The 14,967-nt window shown below is 52.2% G+C and overlaps 1 protein-coding gene across 1 annotated transcript in view; it reads right to left on the bottom strand.

Moving 5' to 3' along the window:
- Positions 1-6,517, bottom strand: part of LOC138754754 (regulator of G-protein signaling 3-like) — a 125,038-nt gene extending 118,521 nt beyond the window's left edge. The window contains exon 1 of the mRNA XM_069919539.1: positions 6,416-6,517. The gene's annotated coding sequence lies outside the window, so the exon portion shown is untranslated. The remainder of the gene's footprint in view (positions 1-6,415) is intronic.
- Between the last annotated feature and the right edge of the window lie 8,450 nt (positions 6,518-14,967).

Here is a 14,967-nt window from a genome sequence, read left to right as displayed (position 1 = left end):
GAGGCCAGGCTTAAACCTTGAAGAAGGGCGCAGACCCGAAACGTCGGTCATAATAGCTTTACCTCCCATGGGCACAGCTAGACTGGCTGAGTTCCTCTACTCATTAAACATTCACAATTCCATTGCTATCTACCGGTTCGCCGATGACACCACGGCGGTTGGCAGAATCACAAACGGCAACGAGGGGGCGTGCAGGAGGGTGATGGATCAGCTCATTGGATGGCGTCGCAACAACAACCTTGTGCTCAACATCAGCCATACCAAGCAGATGATTGTGGACTTCAGGAGGGAGTCGGAGGAATACGACCCAGTCCTCATCGAGGGCTCGTTAATGGAGAGGATCATGAACTTCATATTCCTGGGGGTCAACATCTCCGAGGATCTGTCCTGGAGCCTCCACATTGATGCAATCATAAAGAAGGCTTGCCAGCGACTATACTTTGTGAGGTGTCTGAGGAGATTCGGTACGTCACAGAAGACTCTCGTAAACTTTGACAGGTGGACCGTGGAGAGCATTCTTGCCGGTCGCATCACTGCCTGGTATGGGGGCGCCAACTCTCAGGACCAGAATAACTTGGCCTGCAACATCACAGACATCAGACTTCACTCCATCGAGGATATCAACATGAGGTGGTGTCTTAAAAAAAGCAGCCTCTATCCTCAAGGACCCACCACCACCCAGGCCGTGCCCTCTTCACTCTGCCACCATCGAGGAAAAGGTCCAGGAGCCTAAAGACGAGCCCTCAGCGGCACAAGGACAGCTTCTTCCCCACTGCCATTAGATTCCTGAATGATCAATGAATCACATACACTGCCTTAGTTTTTGTGCACTGTTAATTTTTTACAGTAATGTCATAAGATGGTTATAATATGAATGGTTGCCCTGTGATACTGCCGCAAACCCTGAATTTCATGACTTGTTCAAGACAATAAATTCTGATTCTGATAATGTGTGTTTTTACAGAAGCCTGTACTGCACCTACCTCCAAAAGAACTCTGTGGTATGTAGTGAGGTGTTTTGGCACAGACTAGATGGGCCAAAGGGCCTGTTTTTCTGTAGTAATGTCCTGTGAAATACTGTCTGTACTATTTCTTTTGCACCAAAGGTAACTGTGAATATTAATTTATCTATCCACTGAATTTTAAATTTAAATTTAGACTTACAGCATGGTAACAGGCCCTTCCGGCCCACGAGCCCGCGCCGCCCAAATACTCCCAAGTAACCCTCATGTCCTGTAAACTTTGAAAGGCGGGGGAGCAAACTGGAGCACCCGGAGAAACCCACGCAGATATGGGGAGAAGGTACAAACTCCCTTGCGGAACGCCCAAGATTCGGATCAGGGCCACAGGCACTGCAACAGCGTCACGCCATATCACTTCTGCTGTCCCGTAGCGGGCAAGGGGAATTGAATTCAAGGGCATCTACGGGGGAAGGGGGGCGGGGGGATAGCTACCGTTGGAGACCAGCAGCCGTCAACGGCCCTCATCACCTAGCACGCGCTCTGTTCCCGCTGCTGCCCTCAGGAAAAGGGTGGGGGTGGCCACAGGTTCAGGAATAGCTGCCACCCCTCCACTGTCAGTCTCATTCGGAGACTCATTTAATGACTCTTAGATTGCTTGTTATTTATTTACTGAATATTTACTTTTGCACTGCCAGATTGAGACCACCCGCAAGTCGTGACATGTTCGTGACAAATCAATTCTAACTCTGATTCAGAAATTGGAGGAACAGTGCCTCATATTCTGTCTGGATACCCCTCCCCCCCCCCCACCGACTGGGTGGCATTAACTGCATTCTGTTTACCAAGCCTGCCCCCCCCTTCTCTTTCCCTACACCTCCTTTCCACAAGCTCTGTCTCTCTCCCCTTTCCCGCAGCTCTGGTTCCACAGAGCCCCGAACCACTCCCTTCCCCCTGGTCAATCTCACCAGTCCTCTTTTCCACATCCAGTTACCACCTCGTCTGTACTTCTCCTCCTGCCCTTAACTTCTCCAGCCTTTTAACTAAATTCAGACGGACCACACTGTAACGGGCCATTTCAGCCCAAGAGCCCGTGGTGCACCAATTCAACCTCCAATCCACTGGACCCCAATTTTGAAGTGCTCACCCTCCCCCCTTCCCCCACTTACAAAGCTCTCCCAATGCTCCCTCCCAAATTCCCCGGCAGTCCCTCCGAGATTCCAGCACTCCTCCAATCCCCGCCTCTCCCACCGCTCCCCAAACGCCTGCGGCTCCACCATCCAGAGTAGCGGAATGTCCTTGAACCTCTCTCCTCAACCCCCAACCCCCCACTTCCCAGGCTGATTCCCCACCACACTGCCTCCTTGCTGGTGACCTGCGTACAGTGCTGTGACACAGCTGGAGTGAGTTGCTTTCATGATGCATTGAGAGTGAAGACTTTTACAAGATCAGTTGAAATGTCTTTTTCTCTCTCAGAATTCTCTATCTCAAAGGCAGTGGAAGTAGAGAAGTAGAGACCAAGGATGATTTTTAAGGTAGACTCTAGTTAATCAAGAGAAAGATTTGCTTAATTGGTGTAAGTATTCTCACACCTACACACAAATTCACATCTATTACACTCACAGACCAAAAATTTGCTCATACACACCCCAGACAGGCATGCACCCATACATAGACAACAGACCGACACACTCACATACAAGTAGATGCACACAAATTCACAAAAACATGCACATACACTTAGACATTCACACACACACAAAGACACACATACTCATTCACTGGCCTACATTAATTCACACACACACCATCACGCACACATACAAATTAGACGCATAGGTACATACATTCACTCAGATATTCATACACAGACACATACACACACACAAATATAAATACAGACACATACACACACACATATAGACACACACAGACACACACATATAGACACACACAGACATACATAGTCACACACAGACACACACACGCATGCAGTTGCACACACATGAACATATAAATGCTCACTCCTCTATCCACAAACCACCTTGGCCTCACTGAACAGAGGTCAGGTCACTCGGGTCCTGTGAGGGTCGGTACAGTCCTTGACCATTACTGGTGCCCAGTGCACATCAAATAGTGGCCTGCATGGGGTCCATGTGGCCTAGCCAGGGTCTAACATCCGAACTGTGCCAGCATCCAGTGTGCCCAGTGCAGCGTTCACCCTCTTCCACTGCCTGGTTCTGTTTCCCCTCAAGTTGCCAGCAGTTATGCTGTGCTTGCCCAGCCAGGCACAGGGAAAGGGTGGGGGGGGGGGGTTGGTTACAGAGTGGGCACAGCTGCCCTTGAGAAGCAACCTGGGCTATTGCAGATATTCTGCAGATACACCGAGTCCATCCAAAAACCCAGATTCAGAAGGGGTCCCCATGCCAACACTTCCTCGCCAGAGTTCCACCAGAAGAACGCTCCTCGTGCCAAATTGCCTCATTAAATTAATCATCACACAACAATTGCCAGAAGCTGTTCAGTTCAATCTGTTCTGCCGTTTCTGCGTTTTTCTACCTTGACTTGTTCTGCGCTGTCTACCTGTTCTTTTCTCTGGCTCCATTTCTATCTCTCCCTCTTCTGTACTCACCTCAGTGATTCCCTGACCCTGGTTCAACCCCAAATTCCTGCTCTCTCCCCACAGCTACTCCCAACCAGTTCCATTCCAATCAGAACCTCACTTCTGTCTCTTTCTATCCCCCCAGCATTCAACCTGCCGCTCTGCTCTCTTCTATATTCACATTCTTTTCCCCTGCTCCCCCCTCCCCTCTCTTTTACTCCATCCCTCCCTCTCCTTTCCTCTCTCTCTGGCACCCTGTGGTCATTTATTCTCCTCCACTCTCATGCTCTCTTTCTGCGTTTCTCTCCCTCCCTCTTTCTCTGTCTCTCTCCTTCCCTCTTTCTCTGTCTCTTTTCTTTCCCTCTCTCCCTCCCTCTTTCTCTCTGTCTCTCTCCCTCCCCCTCTCCCTCCCCCTCTCTCCCTTCCCCCTCCCTCCCCCCTCTCTCCCTCCCCCTCTCTCCCTCCCCCCTCTCTCCCTCCCCCTCTCTCCCTCCCCCTCTCTCCCTCCCCCTCTCTCCCTCCCCCTCTCTCCCTCCCCCTCTCTCCCTCCCCCTCTCTCCCTCCCCCTCTCTCCCTCCCCCTCTCTCCCTCCCCCTCTCTCCCTCCCCCTCTCTCCCTCCCCCTCTCTCCCTCCCCCTCTCTCCCTCCCCCTCTCTCCCTCCCCCTCTCTCCCTCCCTCCCTCCCTCTCCCTCCCTCCCTCCCTCTCCCTCCCTCCCTCCCTCTCCCTCCCTCCCTCCCTCTCCCTCCCTCTCTCTCCCTCCCTCTCTCTCCCTCCCTCTCTCTCCCTCCCTCTCCCTCCCTCTCTCTCCCTCCCTCTCTCTCCCTCCCTCTCTCTCCCTCCCTCTCTCTCCCTCCCTCTCTCTCCCTCCCTCTCTCTCCCTCCCTCTCTCTCCCTCCCTCTCTCTCCCTCCCTCTCTCTCCCTCCCTCTCTCTCCCTCCCTCTCTCTCCCTCCCTCTCTCTCCCTCCCTCTCTCTCCCTCCCTCTCTCTCCCTCCCTCTCTCTCCCTCCCTCTCTCTCCCTCCCTCTCTCTCCCTCCCTCCCTCTCTCTCCCTCCCTCTCTCTCCCTCCATCCCACTCACCCCCCACTCTCCCTCCCACCCTCTCTCTCTCCCTCCCTCCCTCCTCTGGTCTTTATCTCCCTCCCTCCCTCCCCACTCCTTCCCCCTCTCTCCCTCCCCCTCCCTCTCCCTCCATCCCACACCCTCCCACTCTCTCCCTACCCCCTCTCTCCCTCCCCCTCTCTCCCTCCCCCTCTCTCCCTCCCCCTCTCTCCCTCCCCCTCCCTCCCTCCCTCTCCCTCCCTCTCTCTCCCTCCCTCTCTCTCCCTCCCTCTCTCTCCCTCCCTCTCTCTCCCTCCCTCTCTCTCCCTCCCTCTCTCTCCCTCCCCCTCTCCCTCCCCCTCTCTCCCTTCCCCCTCCCTCCCCCCTCTCTCCCTCCCCCTCTCTCCCTTCCCCCTCCCTCCCCCCTCTCTCCCTCCCCCTCTCTCCCTCCCCCTCTCTCCCTCCCCCTCTCTCCCTCCCCCTCTCTCCCTCCCCCTCTCTCCCTCCTCCTCTCTCCCTCCCCCTCTCTCCCTCCCCCTCTCTCCCTCCCCCTCTCTCCCTCCCCCTCTCTCCCTCCCCCTCTCTCCCTCCCCCTCTCTCCCTCCCCCTCTCTCCCTCCCCCTCTCTCCCTCCCCCTCTCTCCCTCCCCCTCTCTCCCTCCCTCCCTCCCTCTCCCTCCCTCCCTCCCTCTCCCTCCCTCCCTCCCTCTCCCTCCCTCCCTCCCTCTCCCTCCCTCTCTCTCCCTCCCTCTCTCTCCCTCCCTCTCTCTCCCTCCCTCTCCCTCCCTCCCTCTCTCTCCCTCCCTCTCTCTCCCTCCCTCTCTCTCCCTCCCTCTCTCTCCCTCCCTCTCTCTCCCTCCCTCTCTCTCCCTCCCTCTCTCTCCCTCCCTCTCTCTCCCTCCCTCTCTCTCCCTCCCTCTCTCTCCCTCCCTCTCTCTCCCTCCCTCTCTCTCCCTCCCTCTCTCTCCCTCCCTCTCTCTCCCTCCCTCCCTCTCTCTCCCTCCCTCTCTCTCCCTCCATCCCACTCACCCCCCCACTCTCCCTCCCACCCTCTCTCTCTCCCTCCCTCCCTCCTCTGGTCTTTATCTCCCTCCCTCCCTCCCCACTCCTTCCCCCTCTCTCCCTCCCCCTCCCCTCTCCCTCCATCCCACACCCTCCCACTCTCTCCCTACCCCCTCTCTCCCTCCCCCTCTCTCCCTCCCCCTCTCTCCCTCCCCCTCTCTCCCTCCCCCTCCCTCCCTCCCTCTCCCTCCCTCTCTCTCCCTCCCTCTCTCTCCCTCCCTCTCTCTCCCTCCCTCTCTCTCCCTCCCTCTCTCTCCATCTCCCTTTCTCTCTCTAGATAAATGTCATTTCCAGCCAATTCCAAGCATTTGGAAGCTGAACAAATCGCCAAATCTCGGTCCGCTTTGGGAAGAAACCGGAGCCCGCGGAGGCGACCCCCGGGGAGACCGTCCAAGCCCCTCCTAGGCAGCGCCGGACTCGAACCCTCGCCTCTCCTCCTCCATCCTCACCCCACCCCTCCTCATTTCTCCTTTCACTTCCCCACCCTTCCCCTCTTTACCCAACCCTTCTACTTCCCCCTTCCCTCCCTCTGAAGCCCCTCCCACGGTTCCCACCTTCCCCATCAACCCGCTGCCAAGTTCGGGCGCCCGTGCGCTGAGAAATCACCTGGATTCACTCCCTCCCTGTCTCTGCCTGCATCCCAGGCTCCTCAAACTTTGCCCTGGTCCAATTTCACGCCCACTTCCCCCCTCCCCTCCCCCTTCCCAGAACCACCCCCAAGATCCCAGCCATCAGAGAGTCAGTCCTGTACCTTGACCAGCCCAGGGGTTCGCTGCAGTGTGGGACGTGGGGAGAGCGACAAGGTCTGGCGCTGCCTGCTTGCCTCCTGTACAAACACACACACTGCTTCTAACCTCCTTGTGTTTTGAAAAGAGAAAATCTTTGTGGTCACACCCACAAGTATTTTTGCATCAGCAGAGCTCACACACCAATCTGCAGTTAATGAGGCTGGATTCCAGATACAGCCAAAGATTTGGTTCCTCAATGAGCCACCAAAGACTTCCTCCCTGTCTAAAAGGCCACTTCTCCCAGATACTTTGCAAGAAAAATAAGTCTTCGGTGAACTTCAATTTAGTAACAGGCCCAATTTACAAACCCCTCCCCCCCCCCCCCCCCCACCGGAAGGGGAAAACCCACACAGACACGGTGAGAACGTACACACAGCGTCGGATTTGAACCCCCCCCCCCCCCCACCAGTCGCTCGCCTTTGTCATGCTGGAGCAGCTCATGTGGTCCCAGGGGGACTTGGGCGGGGGTCCCCGACAGGGAACCATCCGGCCAAGGCCCCCTTGGCGGCGGCAAGCCCCGTCAACCCGCGCATTCAGCCTTACATTAAATACAATAGCGAAAACCTATCGGGGACAAACATTACCTAAGTTGATGGAAGGAGAAGGAAAGAAAATAATGGACTCAGTAGAATTTCTGGTGTATTTTTGTTGAATGACAACATTGTCTAACTGGTTTAATGCAACCTAGATTGTATACCTAAAATGGATGAGGGGGGGGGGGGTGGGGGGGTGGCTTGGGAGGAGGGAGGGGGGGGGGGGAGAAAAAGTCACTGTATATGTGTGAAAAAGAAAAAGTGTATATCATGGCTAATGTGATTTATGGTGTGAAAAATAAAAAATTTAAAAAAAAACCCCGCGCATTCCACGCCATGCACCGGTGAAGCGACGTGCGCCTCCGGGGGACGACGCACCATCAAAGGCACACACGCTGGACAGCTACCCATGTGGGCATCTTCACTCAGTGGGAAATTAACAAGGCCCGTCATCCCTCACCCCGAGGGGTAGGCACGCAACCGCTACGCCGAACCATGCCGTTCACTGGCTGCTCCCGCCCTGGGAAAAAGGTGCTGGGTGTCGACCTAATTTAGGCCTCTTGTAGACCCCGATCAAGTCTCTTATTCCTCGCTGCCTCCAAAGAGAAAAATCCCAGCTCTGCTCACCTGGCCACGTAAGACTCATTTTCCAATCCAGGCAACATCCTGGTGAATCTCCTCTGCCCCCTCTCCATAGCAACCACATCCTTCCTGGAATGAGGTAACCAGAACTGAACACAATCCTCTAATGGTCTCTCCGGAGGTTTGTAGAGTTGCAACATGACCTCTCGACATGAGCTCAATCCCCTGACGAATGAAGCCCAGTATCCTTCTTAACTATCCTGTCAACCTGCATGATGACCTTGAGAGATGTATGGATTTGGACCCCAAGGTCTCTCAGTTCCTCTACACTGTTGAACACCTTACCATTAACCCTGTCCTCAGTGTTGGCACCAGAATGAATGTTAGAAGGGGGACATTAGTGTGTGAGGGAGGGGCACAGTGCAATGCTCATAAATGCACAGCAGGGAGGGGCGGTGCTGTTACCATCATCTGCCCCTCTGATGTCAGTGGCAAGAGCGGTGCATTTATTGTGTCGAGCCATTAGCTCCTAGTGATGCGGGAGGAGGTGGGGGGAGTCTGACGGCGAGCAAAGGCCATATGGGGGGGAACAGCACCTCGCTGGGGGGGGGGTGGTGGGCAAATGCCCCCTCCCTTAGCACCCACCCTGTTCAGGCTTGACCTTCCGCACGCCTATCGGGATTGAACTGCATCTGGCACTTCTCCACTCAACTCTGTGATGTCATTGGGCCTATTTAGGGCAGAGACCGACAGGGCATCAGTGTGGAGAAAGCAGGGGAGTGGGAGGATGGATCAGCTCAGGATTTGAACGGTGGAGCGCAGTCGATGGGCCGATGCTCCGAAATCTGTGTGACCCACGAGACTTTGGAATTCTCCCTAGCGAGTTGTTTTTTTTTAAATTTTGATTTAAATTCAAGCACGATAACAGACCATTTTGGCCCACGAGTCCGTGACGCCCAATTTGCACCCCATTAACCTATATACCTGGTACATTTTGAACAGTGGGAGGAAACCGGACACCCCCGGGGGGGAAAACCCACGCAGACAGGGGAGAACGTACAAACAGTGTGGGATCGCTCGCACTGTAAAGGCTATGGGATAAATAGATTTTCAAAGAATGAAGCTGTACATGTGGAGCTGAGGCCGGAATGGCAGCGACCCGGTCTAGGAGCAAGTGTGGCCCCGGACAGCTTCCTCATGTCTCCTCGGACACCCCTCGCCTGTAGGTGCGCAGAGCATACTGGGTACTCAGGGAGCGGTCTCCCTTCCCCCAGTCTGTGTGAGTGTGGCAGGATTACCATCCAAGAATTTCCCACTCTGTAATCGGCCCATTGTGTTCGAGGTTCTGCCACCTCCTGGGCAACATATTGTGAAGATTCTGCACCTTCTCATCTCCCACTGCTGAGGCGGACACTCTATTCTTTGGTTGTGACCCTCGGTTCGGGAGTTATTAGCTCTACACCCATTGCAGAGGGTCAAGGCCCGTTCGTGGTGGTGTCAACCCATGCGTGAGTGTGTGATTGTGAAAATGTGTACACGTACATGTTTATTTGTACGGGGCACATGCATGCATTTGTGGTGAAATATGCACGTGTGTGTGTGTGTGTGTGTGTGTGTGTGTGTGTGTGTGTCTTTGTGTGTGTGTTCGTGTGAGAGCCTGTGTGTTTGTGTGTGTGTGTGAATGTGCGTGCATGAGTGTGTGTGCGTGTGAGTGAGTGTGTGCATATGTGAGCGTGTGTGTAAGTGCGCGTGTGCATATGAGTTATGTGTGTGTGCACACGTGCCTGCCCTTAGTGTGCTGTACATGCCACAGTGACATTCTGTGTTGTGCTAATGTTGGAGGGTGGAACCTTGGAGATAAGATCGTGATTAATAATGTGGCTCTCAGCACAGAGATGGTCTGAGAGACCAGGACTGAATTCTCCAGCTGTTGTCAGATGGGAGTGTTCACCGTGCTGGATAGGGCACTGAGCAGAGAAGATTACTGGTTCCCCCCTCTCTCTCTCTCTCTCTCCTTATCACTCAGTCCCAGTCCCCGGCCTTCTCTCCGTAACCCTCAATGCCCTGACTAATCAGCTACCTGTCAAACTCTGCCTTAAATACACCCAACATCCTCACTTCCATGGCCGCCCATGGCAACAAGTTCCATGGACTCGCGACCCTCTGGCTGAAGAAATTTCTCCACATCTCTGTTTTAAATTGATGCCCTTTTACCCTGAAGTTGTGCCCTCTTGTCCTAGACTCCCCGACCGGGGGAAACAACCTCGCCACATCTACTATGTCCAGCCTTTCAGCATTCAACATGCCTCCATGAGGACCCCCCATCCTTCTGTCCAAGAGGTTCAGTCCAAGAGCCAACAAATGTTCCTCATATGGAACCCAGGGGTCCCCAAACATTTTTAAACCATCCACCCCTTCATGGAATGCTAGATCTCTCTTTGACCCCCAGGCATGGAATCCCAGCACTGGACGAGGTGAGGGGGGGGCGGTGATGATACTGCATAGGAGCAGTGGTGGCGGCACTGAACGGGGGAGCGGGGGTGGGGTGGGCGCTACCAGAGGTGCAAAGAACACTTGCATCTTTCCTCTATGCTCCGTCCACCCTCCCGTTAGCTCTCAACCTATTCAAAGCCAAATTCAACTTGCAGCCCCCGAGGCCTGCCCTTGCCTGCCAGCACGGCCAGGGTCGCTATTTTCCATAGATCCACCCCTGCCTTCCACCGCAAAGGATCAATCTAACCCTCCCCCCCACTCACTGCCCCTTGGCATTGATTGATTGACTCCTTCAATAATCCCTTTGAACCTCCCCCCCAAGAGGGTCGATATCGACCACTTTGGAGACCCTTTCATTCCTGGAATAATTTAAGTAAATTTCTGAACCTTCTCCAATGCCAGCACGTTCTTTCTCAAATAAGGCGCCAAGAACTGTGCTCTAGAAGTGAACGCCAACATTGGATTCGGTTCCTTCTCTGCTGACCCAACATGAAGGCTAACCTTTAGGGCATCCTAATTTTCTATATCCTATTAAATATATCTTATATTTAAGGTGGTGAGATGGGGCATAGAGTAAAAGAGTTTGGATGTTATGTTGAACTTTATAAGATAGGAGTTGTTCCATTCCTGGAGTGTTGTACACATTTCTGGTCGCTGTCCTGGAAGACTGCAAAGGAGACGGTGCAGTAAATTCCTTGGAGTTACCACCTTGGACGACCTTTCTGACACCCAATGTCATCGTAAAAAAAGCACGTCAACTTCCTCAGGAGTTTGCGGAGGTCTGCTCTATTGTCAGAAATGTCCGCAGAGGTGTGGCAGAGAGTGTGCTGACTGGGTACATCACGGTCTGGCGACAGGAGGGGGGTGGGGTTGCACCAGAACCCCTGAGGGTGAAGCCCCCTGCAAAAGGTCACAGGCACAGCCCAGGACATCGCCCTCCCCACCATCGAGACTGTCTACGGGGGGGTTGGGGGGGGAAAACACTGCCGTTGGAGGGCAGTGGCGACCATCAAGGATATCCACAACGCCCAGTTCAAGCACTCTGTTCTCGCTGCTGCCATCAGGAAAGAGGTGTAGGGGGCCCAAGACCCGTACCCACCAGGTTCAGGACTAGCTGCTCCCCCTCCACCATCAGACTCCTCAACGACAAACTCAATCAGGGATTCTTCTAAAGACTTTTACTTTAAAAATTATTTATAACCAAATATTTATTTTTTTCTGACTTGCACAGTCAGTTTGTTTACATTTATTTGTTTTTTTACATATCTCTCTTTTGTATAAATATCTTTTTTTTTCTGGAGTACAGTTTACAACTACTGACAAATAGAAATTCTGCCTGGCCTGCAGGAAAAAGAATCTCACGGTTGTATGCCTCTGACAATAAGTTTAAACTTTGACTTTGAACTTTGACGTGGATTTACCAGGAAGTTGCCTGGGATTGGACTATTGTGTTCGGGAGAGAAAAATGGTCCATTTCCTTTGGAGCTCTGAAACCCTGCACACAATGAGTCAATGAGGTACGATTAAAAACAGTGGTTTTCAACCTTTTTCTTCCCACTCACATCCCACCTTAAGCAATCCCTTACTAATTGCAGATTACTTAAAGTGGTACGTGAGTTGAAAGAATAAAGGTTAGGACTATGCTCCTTGGAACGAATGGTGAAGGGAGACTTGGTAGAGGTTTATAGGATGATGAGGGGTATAGACAGTGTAGATGTGAGTCAGATGTTTCCACTTAGATTGGGGGAGATAAATATGAGAGGTCACAGCTTTCAGCTGAAAGGGGAGGGGCATAAGGCAGTGGTTCTCAACCTTTTCCTTTCCACTCACATCCCACTTTAAGTAATCCCTCTGCCATCGGTGATTAGTAAGGGATTGCTTAAGGTGGGATGTGGGTGGAAAGAAAATGGTTGAAAACCACTTTGAATCGTCCCTAATTGCCTCGTTATGTGCAGGGTTTCAGAGCTCCAAAGGAAATGGACCATTTTTCTCAAGCAAAATATTTCCGTCACAATTAGGTCTAGAACAGCGATTCTAAACCTTCCCTTCCCACCCACATCCCACCTTAAACAACCCCTTACTGATCACAGAGCACCGATGGCATAGGGATTGCTTAAAGTTGGAAGAAAAAGGTTGAGAACCACTGGTAGAAGGGGAACGTTAGGGGAAAGTTCATTACTCCAGAGAGTGGAGGGGGTGTGGAATGAGCTGCCATCTGATGTGATGAATGCAGATACAAATTTTGTTTTAAAAATAAATTGGATAAATCCAGGGATGGGAGAGGTCTGGAGGATTATGGAATGAGAGCAGGACAGTGGGACCAGCTAGTTTTATTGGTGGGCACAGATCAAAAGGGTCGAGTGGCCTGTTTTTCTGTGCAGTAACTTTTTATGGTTCGATAAGAGAGAGGGAATGTGCCATGATCGATGAGACCAGTGGTTCTCAACCTTTTTCTTTCCACCCACATCCCACTTTAAGTAATCCCTATGCCATCGGTGCTCTGTAATTATTAAGGGATTGCTTAAGATGGGATGTGAGTGGGAGGGGAGGGTTGAGAATCACTGCTCTAGACCCAATTGTTACTGAAATATTTTGCTTGAGAAAAATGGTCCATTTCCTTTGGAGCTCTGAAACCCTGCACATAACGAGTCAATGAGGGACGATTAAAAACAGTGGTTTTCAACCTTTTTCCTCCCACTCACATCCCACCTTAAGCAATCCCTTACTAATTGCAGATTACTTAAAGTGATACGTGAGTTGAAAGAATAAAGGTTGAGAACCTCCGAATTAGAGAGTCAGTGAGATGTATCAAGCACAGTGCTAAGAACAGGTTAGAGAGACTTTGTGCACGTACACGAGATGGCAGAGGCCGACAGCATCGAGTCCACGCTGCTGAAGATCCAGCTGCGCTGGGTGGGTCATGTCTCCAGAATGGAGGACCATCGCCTTCCCAAGATCGTGTTATATGGCGAGCTCTCCACTGGCCACCGTGACAGAGGTGCACCAAAGAAGAGGTACAAGGGCTGCCTAAAGAAATCTCTTGGTGCCTGCCACATTGACCACCGCCAGTGGGCTGATATCGCCTCAAACCGTGCATCTTGGCGCCTCACAGTTCGGCGGGCAGCAACCTCCTTTGAAGAAGACCACAGAGCCCACCTCACTGACAAAAGACAAAGGAGGAAAAACCCAACACCCAACCCCAACCAACCAATTTTCCACTGCAACCTCTGCAACCGTGTCTGCCTGTCCCGCATCGGACTTGTCAGCCACAATCGAGCCTGCAGCTGACGTGGACTTTTACCCCCTCCATAAATCTTCGTCCGCGAAGCCAAGCCAAAGAAAAGAAGTGTGTGGCCAGTGGCCAACTTTGGGAACAGACTTCCTGTGCTGGTGACAACAATCAAAATCAAGTTATTCAGCATCTGTCAAATCAAATGGATTCTATCCAGCAATGCCACACAATGCAGTGAATAAGCAGACAGTGGGTCTGGGTAGACCCATGCATAGACTTAGCCGTGTGGATCCAGAATCGTCTTGCCTGTAGAAAGCAGATGATAGCAGTGGTCGGAGAGCATTCTGCCCAAAGGCCAGTGACTGGTGAAGGGGGCTGCAGGGATCTGTTCTGGCATCCCTGCTCTTTGTGATTCTTTTATAAATGACCTGGATGAAAAAGCGCAAGGTTGGGGCAGTAAGTTTGCGGATGCTACGGAGGTTGGTGGAATTGTGGATGGTCCTCAAGGTCGGCGTAGGTTATGAAAGGATACGGACAGGAGGCAGGGTTGGGCGGGAAAGTGCAGGTGGAGCTCAATCCGGATCAGTGTGAGCTGATGCATTTTGGAAGGTCAAACCTGAAGGCTGAGTGCAGGGTTAATGGTTGGATACTTAACAGCGTGGTGGAACAGTGGGTCCCTAGGGTCCAAATCCATACAACTCTCAAAGTTGTGATGCAGATGGATAGAATAGTTAAGAAGGCCGATGGGCCTTCATAAATTGTGGTGGGAGGGGGATTAAGTTCAGGAGTAGGGAGGTCATGTTGCATCTCTACAAATCTCTGGTGAGACTGCACTTAGAGTATTGTGTCCTGGTCTGGTCACCTCATTACAGGAAGGATGTAGAAGCTATGGAGAGGGAGCAGAGGAAATTCACCAGGATGTTGCCTGGATTGGAAAATGTCTTATAAGGCAAGGTTACCAGAGCTGGGACTTTTCTCTTTGGAGCATAGAAAGCTGAGAGGAGACTTCATAGAGGTGGACAAGATTCTGAGAGGCCTAGATAGGGTGGACGGCCAGCACCTATTTCCCAGGGCAGGAGAAGCAAACACCAAGGCATGTGTACAAAGTGAAGGGAGGGAGGTTTAAGGGGTACATTTTATTTTACACAGAGAGCTGTGGGGGCCTGGAATGCCTTGCCAAGGGGTGGTGGTGGAGGCTGGAACATTAGGGGCATTTAAGAGGCTCTTAGACACATGGATGAAAGAAAAATAGAGGGTAACGGGGTAGGGAGGGTTTAGTATTTTTTTAAGGAATACATGGGTTGGCACAACATCGAGGCCTGAAGGGCCTGTACTGTGCTGTGGTGTTCTATGTTCCATATTTGTACAGTATAGTTGCCCAGATAGTTTCCACATTCCTCGTTAAGTGTCTGATGAATCTTTCAGTAGGAAGTGTCTGATGAATTTTTTCCAGTGGGTTAGCATAATCAGTCTTTTACCAAACTTAGCGGTGTTTCAACAAGACTAAGTCGACAGTTAATCCAGACCCAGGATCAATCAGTTGATTAACATGTCAAAACACAGAAATGCTGGAGGAATTCGGACATCCCTTGGTGTTTGCTTCTCCTGCCCAGGGAAACAGGCGCTGGCAGTCCACCCTATCTAGGCCTCTCAGAATCTTGTCGACCTCTATCAA

This window comes from Narcine bancroftii, chromosome 2 (assembly GCF_036971445.1).
Source record: "Narcine bancroftii isolate sNarBan1 chromosome 2, sNarBan1.hap1, whole genome shotgun sequence".
NCBI lineage: Eukaryota > Metazoa > Chordata > Chondrichthyes > Torpediniformes > Narcinidae > Narcine > Narcine bancroftii.
Note: the sequence above shows the minus strand (reverse complement) of the source record. Positions and strands in the feature narration are given on the sequence as shown.